This window comes from Molossus molossus, unplaced genomic scaffold, assembly GCF_014108415.1.
Source record: "Molossus molossus isolate mMolMol1 unplaced genomic scaffold, mMolMol1.p scaffold_m16_p_9, whole genome shotgun sequence".
Classification (NCBI taxonomy): Eukaryota; Metazoa; Chordata; class Mammalia; order Chiroptera; family Molossidae; genus Molossus; species Molossus molossus.
The window spans coordinates 95009537-95023411 of record NW_023425403.1 but is presented as its reverse complement, the minus strand read 5'-3'; the positions used below and the strand labels follow the sequence as shown (position 1 = coordinate 95023411).

The window sequence follows — 13875 nt, the reverse complement described above, 5'->3', positions numbered from 1 at the left end:
TGATACTTGTACTTTTTCATACCTTGTTGGGCTGAAGCCCGGTTGGCTTGGTGCAGACTTCAAGGATCAGCAAACAACTTCCACAGGTCACCTGGTTGATTCCTAGGCAAAGTTCTACCTAGCTAAATAATTTCTTCCACCTCAGTTTCTTCATTATTGCCAAACATCTCTAGAAAAAGAGATTCCACAGTGATCATTTTGATACTTAACAAACCTTTTCCCTATGTCCAACTGGGCTCCCTCCTGCTAAAATTAAAGACCTTTTCTTTTTCTTCTCTTCTCAGCATCAAGGAAAACAGCTGGTCTCCATACAATATCCCTTCATATTCTTGAAAAATTTTAAGCCACTCATCAGTTTCTCTCTCCCAAGTCAAATAATCTAAACTTCATAAGTCCTATTTTTCTAACCTTTTGATCAGTCTTTTTCTTTCTTCTGTATTCTCTTCTTGCTCTAATGTATGTAATAGCCCTGGACTACTAAAAGTGAAATCTGAGATGTAGAGATATTAAAATGGACTTAAGAAGGGTTTTGGGCATTGTTAAATAGAGTCTAGGGATGGCAATATGGGGTGACAAAAAACTGAAGGAAGACAGACTGAAGTTTAATTTATAAAGCCAAGATCATTTTAGAAATGTAAGTCTTAGTGATTCTAAATTTTCCACAATTTCTTGCAGAGTCGTTGCATTTTCAAGACTAGCACTGGATAACATTACATTCAGCTGCAAGTTTTGTGAATGTGAGTCTTGCCCTGTAACACTTGGAAAACATGCTGTCCAAGGCACTCTTCAGTACAACTTTAAACTGCAATAAAACAGCTAGATTACATTGGCTGACTCAGAAAAATGCAAATCTCCAATAACACATTAGCTAATAAATGATTAATTCAAATATTAAAGTCACACACCAAGACAAATTGTTTGACTCTATCTCAATCTTTTATCAAGACATACAGCATGAATGACACAGCAGGATTGATTCCAAAATGGCAGTGGAGTAAATGGAAGGTACACAGACCATCTCCCAGGACCAAACTGAATTACAACTAAAATAAAGACAAATCATTGGAAAAAAGCAACAGAAAAGCAGCTTACAAGGACCATATAACCAGGGATACTGAATTGATCCTGGTAGGATTGCAGAGGCACGAGAGGGGAGCTGGGAGCCCACGGACAGCAGCAGTTTTAGCTGTGAGAGCAGCACCCTCAGGGTTAAAGTCCTAAGAGGCTCCACAGCATGGAGAGCCCGAGAGTGTGGACACTCGGGATTTGAAGGATGCTCAGAACTTTTGCTGAGTTGTGGTCACACAAAACGGTGGCCATCTCACTCATTCCCAAGGCTCTGGGAAGAGGCGGTAGACCCTCCATCAGAGATTCAACCCCACTGGGTGGGACAATGTATGAAAATTGAGGCTCATTCACATAGCATCTGGCCCACCCTTGGGAAATCCCCTTACATGGAACACCTGAGGCAGTTTTTCATTCAATTGAGAACCCAAGGCTCTTCAAGTAACCATGACAGCCTCCAGACAAAGCACTAGAGAATAACTGAATCATTCCTAAGCTTGCAACTCTACCCAAGAAAGTAAGATTTTACAGTGGTGTTTAAAGTGGGTACTCCCACACTCACCCAAACACAGTAGAGGGAGAAACAAACAGGAGAACACCAACAACCACAGGGAAAATTTGGCAGTCTCCAAAGCCCACTGAAATAGCCAAAATGGTGAAACAAAAAAACAAATGCCAAATGAAAGAACAAGAGACCTCTACCAAACATGAGATAAAGAGAAGCACTCAAGCAAGTTAACAGAGCTAGAATTCAGAGCCATGATCTTGAGAAAGCTCGACAGCATGAGTATGGACATCAACATCATGAGTAAAGACATAAAAATGTTGAAAATCAACCAATTGGAAATGAAAAACCACCAAGAAGAAATGAAGAATGACATAGCAGAAATAAAGAACACAATGGAACAACTAGCCAGCAGAGTAGAGGAAGCTGAGGACCAGATCAGTGAATAAGAAAACAGGGTAGAGTTGAAAAAGGGCGGCCGGGTGAATGGAAGCTACACAGACCATCTCCCAGGACCAAATTTGAATTACAATGAAAATAAAAACAAATCGTCAGAAAGGGGCAACTGAAAGGCAGCTTGGAGGACCACATAACCAGGGACACTGACTCAATCCTGGAAGGCTTGCGAGGACATGAGAGGGGACCCGGAGCCCACGGTCCACAGCAGCCAGGGCTGGGACCAGCAGACTCACCTGGGACCAGGGGCTAGGCTGGAAGCTGCGCCATCGGCTGGGCCCTACAACCTGGGCTGGGTGCTATGCCCTTGGCTGGTACTGCAGCCTCAGCCACCCTTAGCTGGGAGCAGCGCCCTCAGGTTAAAAGTCCCATGCGGCTCCAGGACTCAGAGTCCGGACAGAGGCTAATTTGGCAGCAGCCACTCACCTTTGGCTCCGGCAGAGGGAAGGCAGACTGGACTGGAACTGTGTGGGAACACTCGAGATTTGGAGGGTGCTCAGAGCTTTTACTGAGTGCAGCCGCAGGACTGTGGTCATCCTTCCTAGGGCCCTGGGGAGAGGCTGTGGCCCCTCCCTCTGATATTCAACCCCACCTGGTTGCCATTGAAATGCTAATTGAGGACCATTAGCAACAAACATCTGCCCCACCCTCCGGAAATCCATTTACACTGAGCACCTGAGGGAGTTTTTCAGTCAACTCAGAAACCAAGGTTCTTCAGGTGACCACTACTAATAGCCTCTAGGCAAAAAAGCTAGAGGATAACTACCATTCCCTGGGCTAGCAATTCTACCCAGGAAAGTTAAGACTTCACAGTGCTGTTTAAAGTGGGTCCTCCCTGCTTCATCCAAACCCAGGAGAGGGAGCCACAAACAGCAGAACACCAACACCCACAGGGAAAATTTGGCAGACTCCAAAGCCCACTGTGATAGCCAAAATGGAGAAAAACAGAAACAAAAGCCAAATGAAAAAACAAGAGACCTCTACCAAAGATGAGATAAATGAGGTGCAGTTAAGCAAGTTAACAGAACTAGAATTCAGAGCCATGATCTTGAGGAAGCTCAACAGCATGTCTAAGGACATGAGCACCATGAGTAAAGACATAGAAATATTGAAAATCAACCAGTTGGAAAGTAAAAACCACCAAGAATAAATGAAGAATGACATATCAGAAATGAAAAACACATTGGAAGGTCTAAAAAGCAGAGTACAGGAAGCTGAGGACCGGATCAGTGAATTAGAAGACAGGGTAGAAAAAATCAACCAATCAGAAAACCAAAAGGAAAAAACAATTAAAAAACAGGAAGACAGCTTAAGAGAACTGTGGGAAAACTGGAAATGTAATAATATTCGCATCATAGGAGTACCCGAAGAAGAAAATGAGCAAGGGTTAGAGAACATATTCAAAGAAATAGTGACAGAAAACTTCCCTAATTTGGTGAAGGAAGAAGGCATTCAAGTGCAAAAAGCACAGAGAGCCCCAAGTAAGAAGAACCTAAACAGGCCCACACCAAGACGCATAGTAATCAAACTGCCAAAAATTAAAGACAAAGAGAGAATCCTAAAAGCAGCAAGAGATAAGCAACAGGTTACCTACGAAGGAAACCCCATAAGGCTCTCAGCTGAGTACTCACAAGAAAAACAACAGGCCAGAAGAGAATGGCATGAAATAATCAAGGTGATAAAAAACAAGGATCTGAATCCAAGACTACTCTACCCAGCAAGGTTATCATTCAAAATAGAAGGTCAAATAAAGAGCTTCCCAGACAAAAAAAAAAAAAAAAAAGGCTAAGGGAATACATTAGCACCAAACCAGCACTGCAAGAAATGTTAAAAGGACTGCTATAATTAGCAGGAAAAATGGAAAGAAAAATAGAATGACACTAAACAAAAATGGCAATAAATAAGTACATATCAATAATCACCTTAAATGTAAATTGATTGAATGCTCTCATAAATAGACACAGAGTAGCAGATTGAATAAGAAAGCAAGACTCATCTATATGTTCTTTACAAGAGACCCACCTCACAACAAAAAACTCACATAGATTAAAAGGGAAGGGATGGAAAAAATATTCCAAACAAATGGAAAGGAAAAATAAGCTGGGGTAGGAATACTCATATCTGATAAAATAGATTTCAAAATGAAGGCTATAACTAGAGACAAAGAAGGCCGCTACATAATATTGAAAGATTCTATCCAACAGAAAGATATAACCTTGATAAACATATATACACCCAATATAGGAGCACCAAAATATAATAAAAATCTTTTGGAGTACTTCAAAAGAGAAACAATAGCAATACAATCATAGCAGGGGACTTCAACACCCCGTTGACATCAATGGATAGGTCCTCTAGACAAAAAATTAGCAAGGAAACAGAGACTCTAAATGAAGCACTAGACCAAATAAATTTAATACATATCTACAGAGAATTACACCCCAAAACTACAGAATTCACATTCTTCACAAGTGCACATGGGACATTCTCAAAGATAGACCACATGTCAGGACACAAACTAAGTCTCTACAAGTTTAAGACGACTGAAATCATATCAAGCATCTTCTCAGATCACAATGGCATGAAACTAGAAATCAAATGCAACAAGAACATACGGAGGCATTTGAACATGTGGAAGCTAAATAGCATGTTATTAAACAATGAGTGGGTCACGGAGGAGATCAAGGAAGAAATCAAAAACTTCCTGGAAACCAATGAAAATGAACATATCACAACACAAAATCTATGGGATGCAACGAAAGCAATTCTGAGAAGGAAGTTCATAGCACTACAGGCCTACCTCAAAAAAAAAAAAAAAAAAAAAAAAACAAGAAAAATCTCTAATAGACTAACCTCACAACTTACAGAACTAAAGAGCAAACAAAAAGAAAACCCCAGAGCAAGTAGAAGGAAGGAAATAGTAAAGATCAGAGCAGAAATAAACAATACAGAGACCAAAAAACCAATTCAAAGGATCAATGAAACAAAGACCTGGTTTTTTGAAAGATAAACAAGATTGATGGACCCTTAGCTAGAGTCACCAAGAAACAAAGAGAGAGAACCCAAAAACACAAAATCAGAAATGAAAGAGGAGAAGTAAAAATTGACACCACAGAAATACAAAAGATCGTGAACAACTACTATGAACAATTATATGGCAACAAATTCGACAATTTAAGTGAAATGGACAAATTTCTAGAAACACATAGTGTCCCAAAACTGGACCGGGAAGAGATAGAAAAATTGAACAGGCCAATAACAACAAAAGAAATTGAAGATGTGATCATGACTCTACCAGCAAACAAAAGCCCAGGCCAGGAGGGCTTCATGGGGAAGTTTTACTGAACATTCAAAGAAGAACTAACACCCATTCTCCTCAAACTATTTCAAAAAATTCAAGAAGAAGGAAGACTTCCAAACTCGTTTAAAAGCCAGCATAATTCTAATTCCAAAATCAGAAAAAGACACTACAAAGATAGAAAACTACAAGCCAAAATCCCTGATGAACACTGACGCCAAAATCCAGAACAAAATACTAGCAAATCAGATCCAGCAATACACCAAAAAAATTATCCATCATGACCATGTGGGATTCATCCCAGGGATGCAAGGCTGGTACAATATTCGCAAATCAATAAACGTGATACACCACATAAATAAAATGAAGAATAAAAACCACATGATCAAATCAATAGATGCCGAAAAAGCCCTCACAAAATCCAGCATCCATTTCTGATAAAAATGCTCAGCAATCTGGGAATAGAGGGATCATATCTAGAAATACTAAAGGCCATATATGAAAGACCTACAGCCAACATCATACTCAATGGGCAAAAACTAAAAGCATTTCCCTTAAGAACAGGAACAAGGCAAGCATGCCCACTTTCGCCACTCTAATTTAACATAGTACTGGAAGTCTTAGCCACAGCAATCAGACAGGAAGAAAAAATAAAAGAGATCCAAATTGGAAAGAAGGAAGTGAAACTGTCATTATTTGTAGATGACATGATATTATACATAGAAAACCCTAAAGACTCCATCAAAAATCTACTAGATTTAACAAATGAATTTGGCAAAGTAGCAGGATACAAAATTAACGTCAAGAAATTGATGGCATTCTTATACACCAATGATGAACTCACAGAAAGAGAAACTAAGAAAACAATCCCATTTACCATTGTGGCAAAAAAATTAAGATACCTAAGAATCAACTTAATCAAAAAAATAAAGGACCTATTTGCAGAAAACAACAGGTCATTGAAAAAAGAAATAGAGGAAGATATAAAAAAGTGGAAGCACATACCCTGTTCATGGATTGGAAGAATTAGCATCATTAAAATGTCCATATAACCCAAAGAAAGCTATACATTCAATGCAATACCCATCAAAATACCAACGGAATACTTCACAGAATTAGAACAAGTACTTCAAAAGTTCATATGGAACAAAAGAAGACTTCAAATAGCCACAACAATTTTGAAAAGATGAACAAAGTTGGAGGAATCACATTACCAGATTTCAGGTTATACTACAAAGCCACTGTAATCAAAACAGCCTGGTACTTGCACAAGAACAGGCATATAGACCAGTGGAACAGAACAGAGAACCCAGAAATGGACTCAAGGCAATATTCTCAATTAATATTTGATAAATGTGGCAAGAGCATACAGTGGAGTAAGGACAGCCTCTTTAATAAATGGTGCTGGGAAAATTGGACAGCTACATGCAGAAAAATGAAACTAGACCATCACCTTACACACTACACAAGAATAAACTCAAAATGGATAAAAGACTTAAATGTGACTCATGAATCCATAAAAATCCCAGAAGAAACTGTAGGCAACAAAATTTCAGACATCATACGCAGCAGAATTTTCACTGATACATCAACTAAGGCAAAAGAAACAAAGGAGAATGAACACATGGGACTACATCAAATTCAAAAGCTTCTGCACAGCGAAAGATACAATCATCAAAACGAAAAGGCTACCCACTATATGGGAGAGCATAATTTCTAATGATATATCAGATAAGGGGTTAATTTCCAATATATATAGAGTGCTCATACAACTCAACAAAAGGAAGACAAAGAACCCAATTAAAAAATGGGCATAGGAACTAAATAGACACCTCTCCACACAGGACATACAAATGGCTAAGAGACATATGAAGAAATGCTCAACATTACTAATCATCAGAGATACAAATTAAAAGAACAATGAGGTATCGCCTCACACCTGTCAGAATAGCCGCCATCAACAAATCATCAAACAACAAGTGTTGGCGAGGGTGTGGAGAAAAGGGGACTCTAGTACACTGCTGGTGGGAATGCAGACTGGTGCAGCCATTATGGAAAACAATATGGTGCTACCTCAAAAAATTAAAAATTGAACTTCCATTTGACTCAGTGTTCCCACTTCTAGGAATATACCCTAAAAAGCCTGAAACACTAATCAGAAAGAATATATGTACCCCCATGTTTGTAGCAGCACTATTTATAATAGCTAAGATCTGGAAACAGCCCAAGTGTCCACCAGTAGACGAATGGATAAAAAAGCAGTGGTACATATACACAATGGAGTACTACGCAGCTGTAAGAAAGAAAGATCTCTTATCCTTTGAGATTACATGGAGGGACCTGGATAGTATTATCCTAAGCAAAACAAGCCAAACAGAGAAAGACAAGTATCATATGATCTCACTTATTTGTGGAATACAATGAACATAACAGTCTGAAGAATGAGGTAGTCCCAGAGACGTGGAAGTGGGGTACAGACTGACAATCCCCAGAAGAGGGGGTAGTGGGGGAGAGATAAACCACAGAACTTATATGCATGTATGCATGAACAGTGGACATGGACAACAAAGCTGGGGACAGGGAGGGGAGAGAGGGGGAGAGGGGAATCAGTGGGGGGAAAAGGAGAAACATCTGTAACAAAAATTAATTAATAAAAAATAAATAAAAGAAAACAGGGTAGAAAAAAAATCAACCAATCAGAAAACTAAAAGGAAAAAACAATTAAAAAAAAAAGAAAAGAAAGACAGATTAAGAGAATTGTAGGACAACAGGAAACATAATAATATTCACATCATAGGAGTCCCCAAAGAGGAAGGAAATGAGCAAGGCTTAGAAAATATATTTGAAGAAATAGTGAAAAAAAATTTCCCTAATTTGGGGAAGTAAGAAGGCATTCAAGTACAAGAAGCACAGAGAACCCCAACTATGAAGAACCAAACAGACCCACATCAAGATGCATAGTAATTAAAATGCCAAAAATTAAACACAACAGAATTTTATCAAGAATTCTTGAGAAAAGAATTCTCAACAGGATTTTTTCAAGAGAGAATCCTAAAAGCAGCAGGAGAAAAGCAACAGGTTACCTACAAAGAAAACCCCATAAGGCTCTCAGATGACTTCTCAACAGAAACAGGCCAGAAGGGAATGGCACAATGTAATCAAGGTCATGAAAAACAAGAATCTGAATCCAAGACTACTCTCTCCAGCAAGGCTATAATTCAAAATACAAGGTCAAATAAAGAGCTTCCCAGATAAAAGAAGGCTAAGGGAATATATTAGCACCAAACCAGGATTGCAAGAATGTTAAAAGGACTACTGTAATTAGTAGAAGAAATGGGAAGAAAAATAGAACCACACTAAATAAAAAATGGCAATAAATAAGTACATATCAATAATCACCTTAAATGTAAATGGATTGAATACTCTGATAAAAAGACACAGAGTAGCTGACTGGATAAGAAAGCATGACTCATCTATATGTTGTTTACAAGAGACCCATCTCACAGCAGAAGACTCACATAGGTTGAAAGTGAAGGGATAGGAAAAAAATCTTTCAAGCAAATGAAAACAAAAATAAGCTGGGATAGCAATACTCATATCTGATAAAATAGATTTCAAAGTGAACGTCATAACTAGAGACAAAGAAGGCCACTACATAATATTGAAAGGATCTATCTAACAGAAAGATATAATCTTGGTAAACATATATGCACCCAATATAGGAGTACAAACATATATTAAACATCTTCTGGAGGACTTCAAAGAACATATCAACAGCAATACAATCATAGCAAGGGACTTCAACACCACACTGACATCAATGGGTAGATCCTCTAGACAAAAAATTCACAAGGAAACACAGACTCTAAATGAAGCACTAGACCAAATGGATTTAATAGATATCTACAAAGAATTATACCCCAAAACTACAGAATTCACATTCTTCTCAAGTGCACATGGGACATTCTCAAAGACACACTATATCTTAGGGCACAAACTAAGTGTCTATAAGTTCAAGATGATTGAAATCACATCAAGCATCTTCACAGATCACAATAGCATGAAACTAGCAATCAATTGCAACAAGAACATGCAAAGACATTTGAACACATGGAGGCGAAATAGCATGTTACTAAACAATAAATGGGTTACCATGGAGATCAAGGAAGAAATTGAAAACTTCCTGGAAAACAATGAGAATGAACACACAACAACACAAAATCTATGGGATACAGTGAAAGCAGTTCTGAGAGGAAAGTTCATACCACTACCGCCTACCTCAAGAAACAAGAAAAATTTCTAATAAACTATCTAATCTTACAACATAAAGAACTAGAAAGCAAACAAAAAGATAACCTCAGAGCAAGTAGAAGGAAGGAAATAGTAAAGATCAGAGCAGAAATAAATGACATGGAGACCAGAAAAACAATTCAAAGGATCAATTAAACAAAAAGCTTGTTTTTCAAAAAGATAAACAAGATTGATGGACCCTTACCTACACTCTCCAAGAAACAAAGAGAGAGAACCCAAATACAAAAAATCAGAAATGAAAGAGGAGATGTGACAACTGACACCACAGAAATACAACCGATCGTTAACAACTACTATGAACAATTATATGGCAACAAATTCAACAATCTAAGTGAAATGGACAAATTTCCAGAAACACATAGTCTCCCAAACTGGACTGGGAAGAGATAGAAAATTTGGACAACCAATAACAACTAAGAAAATTGAAGAAGTAATCGAGACTCTCCCAGCAAAGAAAAGCCCAGGCCCGAAAGGCTTCATGGAGGAGTTTTACCGAACACTCAAAGAACTAACACCCATTCTCTTCATACAATTTCAAAAAATTCAAGAAGAAAGAAGTCTTCCAAACTTGTTTTATGAGACCAGCATAATTCTAATTTCAAAACAAAGAAAAGAACTACAAAGAAAGAAAACTACAGTCCAATATCCCTGCTGTACAGAGACACCAAAATCGTGAACAAAACACTAGAAATCGGATCCAGCAATACATCAAAAAAATTATTCACGATGACCAAGTGGGATTCATCCCAGGGATGCAAGGCTGGTACAACATTTGCAAAACAATAAATGTGATACGCCACAGAAATAAAATGAAGAATAAAAACCACATGATCATATCAATAGATGCTGAAAAAGAATTCAACAAAATCCAGCACCCATTTCTGATGAAAATGCTCAGCAATCTGGGAATAAATGGATCATATCTCAACATAATAAAGGCCATATATGAAAGACGTACAGCCAACATCACACTCAATGGGCAAAAACTAAAAGCATTTCCCTTAAAAACAGGAACAAGACAGGAATGCCCACTTTCACCACTCTTATTTAACATAGTACTGGAAGTCTTAGCCACAGCAATCAGACATGAAGTAAAAATAAAAGGGATCTAAATTGGAAACAGGAAGTGAAACTGTCATTATTTGCAGATGACATTATATTATACATAGAAAACCCTAAAGACTTCCATCAAAAATCTACTAGACTTAATAAATGAATTTGGCAAAATAGCAGGATACAAAATTTAACATCAAGAAATCGACGGCATTCTTTTTTTTATCCTCACCCAAGAACATTTTTCCATTTTTTGTTCAGATAGAGTGGGAGGGAAAGAGAGGAAGAAAGAGAGAGAGAGAAACATCGACATGAAAGGGACACATGGAGTGGCTGCCACCTGCATGACCAACCAGGGCTGGGGACAAACCTAGGTACGTGCACTTAGAAGAAACCGAAACCAGGTCTCTCTGGACCACAGCCTGACGCTCTAACCCCTGAGCCAAACCAGCCAGGGCTTGACGGCATTCTTATACACCAATGATGTATAAGAAAAGCTGATAAAACAATCACATTTAGCATCGCGGCAAAAAAATTAAGATACCTAGGAATAAACTTAACCACAGAAGTAAAGGACCAGTTTGCAGAAATCTATAGGACATTGAAAAAAGAAACAGAGGAAGATATAAAAAAGTGGAAGCACATACCTTGTACATGGATTGGAAGAATAAACATCATTAAAATGTCTATATTACCCAAAGCAATCTATAGATTCAATGCAGTCCCCATCAAAATACCAACGACATACTTCACAGAACTAAAACAAATACTTCAAAAGTTCATATGGAGCCCTGGCCAGTTTGGTTCAGCAGTTAGAGTGTCCACCTATGGTCCAGAGAGACCCAGGTGCGGTTCCTGCTAGGGGTGCATACCTCGGTAGCAGTTTGTCCCCAAGCCTGGTTGGTTGTGCAGGTGGCAGTCACTGGATGTGTCCCTTTCACGTCGATGTCTCTCTCTCTCTCTCTCTCTCTCTCTCTCTCCCACTCTACCTGAACAAAAAAATGTACTCAGGTGATGATGAAAAAAAAAAGTTCACATGGAACCTAAAAAGACCCTAAATAGCCACAGCAATCTTGAAAAAGAAGTACAAAGTAGGGGGGCTCACAATACCAGATATCAGGTTATACTACAAAGCCACTGTAATCAAAACAGCTTGGTACTGGCAGAAGAACAGGCATACAGACCAGTGGAACAGAACAGAGAACCCAGAAATGGACCCAAGACAATATGTTCAACTAATATTTGACAAAGGAGGCAAGAGCATACAGTGGAGTAAAGACACCTCTTTAATAAATGGTGTTGGGGAAAATTGGACAGCTACAGGCAAAAGAAATAAAATTAGACCATCAACTTACACCATACATAAGAATAAACTCAAAATAGATAAAAGACTTAATTGTGACCCATGAGTCCATAAAAATCCTAGAAGAAAATGTAGGCAACAAAATTTTAGACATCATACGCAGCAGAATTTTTACTGATACATCACCTATGGCAACAGAAACAAAGGAGAAAATGAACATATGGGACTACATCACACTCAAAAGGTCCTGCACAGCAAAACAACCAACCATCCAAATGGAAAGGCAACCCACTGTATGGAAGAGCATAATTGCCAATCATACATCAGATAAGGGGTTAATTTCCAAAATATATAGAGTACTCATACAACTCAACAAAAGGAAGACAAAGAACCCAACTTAAAAATGGGCAGAGGACCTAAAGAGACACATCTCCAAACAGGACATACAAATGGCTAAGAGACATATGAAGAAATGCTCAACGTTACTAATCATCAGAGATACAAATTAAAAGAACAATGAGGTATCGCCTCACACCTATCAGAATGGCCTCCATCAACAAATCATCAAACAACAAGTGTTGGCGAGGGTGCGGAGAAAAGGGGACTCTAGTACACTGCTGGTGGGAATGCAGACTGGTGCAGCCATTATGGAAAACAATATGGTGTTACCTTAAAAAATTAAAAATTGAACTGCCATTTGACCCAGTGATCCCACTTCTAGGAATGTTTAAGAAGCCTGAAACACCAATCAAAAAGAATATATGTACCCCCATGTTCATAGCAGCACTATTTACAATAGCTAAGATCTGGAAACAGCCCAAGTGTCCATCAGTAGATGAATGGATAAAAAAGCTTTAGTACATATACACAATGGAGTACTATGCAGCTATAAGAAAGAAAGATCTCTTATCCTTTGAGACTACATGGAGAAACCTGGAAAGTATTATCCTAAGCGAATCAAGCCAAACAGAGAAAGACAAGTATCATATGATCTCACTTGTTTGTGGAATATAATGAACATAACAGTCTGAGGAATAGGGTAGTCCCAGAGATGTGGAAGTGGGGTACATACTGATAATCCCCAGAAGTGGGTGTACATGTACACAATGGAGTATTATGCAGCTGTAAGAAAGAAAGATCTCTTATCCTTTGAGATGACATGGAGGGACCTGGAAATTATTATCCTAAGCAAAACAAGCCAAGCAGAAAAAGACAAATACCACATGTTCTCACTTATTTGTGGAATATAATGAACATAACAGTCTGAGGAATAGGGTAGACCCAGAGACATGGAAGAAGGGTACAAACTGACAACCCTCAGAAGAGGGTGTCATGGGGGAAGGAAGAGATAAACTACAGAACTTATATGCATGTATGCATAACAGTGGACATGGACAACATAGCTGGGGATGGTGTTGGTGGGATGGGGAGGAGGGTGTCAATGGGGAAAAAAGGCGAAACATCTGTAACAAAAATAAAATTAAAATAATTTTTTTTTAATTTTCAAAAGACATAGAGCATAATCAATGCCTGAGATGACCATTCTTTGTCCCAAGATGGTCAGCTTTGTGGTTTTATAATCCTCTCCAGAGGATATGGGCTTTTGAATTGATTTTTAGAAAAAAAGGAAGGGGGAGAGAGAGAAACAAGGGAAGGGGGTATGAAAGGGAAAGGAAGGAAAAAGAAAAGAGAAACACTTATGTGAGGGAGAAACATCAATTGGTTGGCTCCTGTATGCACTCTGACCTGGGATCAAATCCTAAAGCTAGTTATGTTCCCTGACTGGTAATTAAACCTGCAGCCTTTTAGGTGTATGGAATTATGCTCCAACCAACTGAGCCACCTGGCCAGGGCATGCATAACAGTTTTGATCTAAATCCCAGG

General features: G+C 38.5%; 1 long non-coding RNA gene across 2 annotated transcripts in view; it reads right to left on the bottom strand.

The window, feature by feature from the left end:
- The window catches only part of LOC118622912, a 63805-nt gene that overhangs the window by 33176 nt on the left and 16754 nt on the right, over positions 1–13875 (bottom strand). For both annotated transcript variants that reach the window (XR_004958160.1, XR_004958161.1), the window contains exon 2: positions 23–169. This is a non-coding gene — a long non-coding RNA (uncharacterized LOC118622912). The remainder of the gene's footprint in view (positions 1–22; positions 170–13875) is intronic.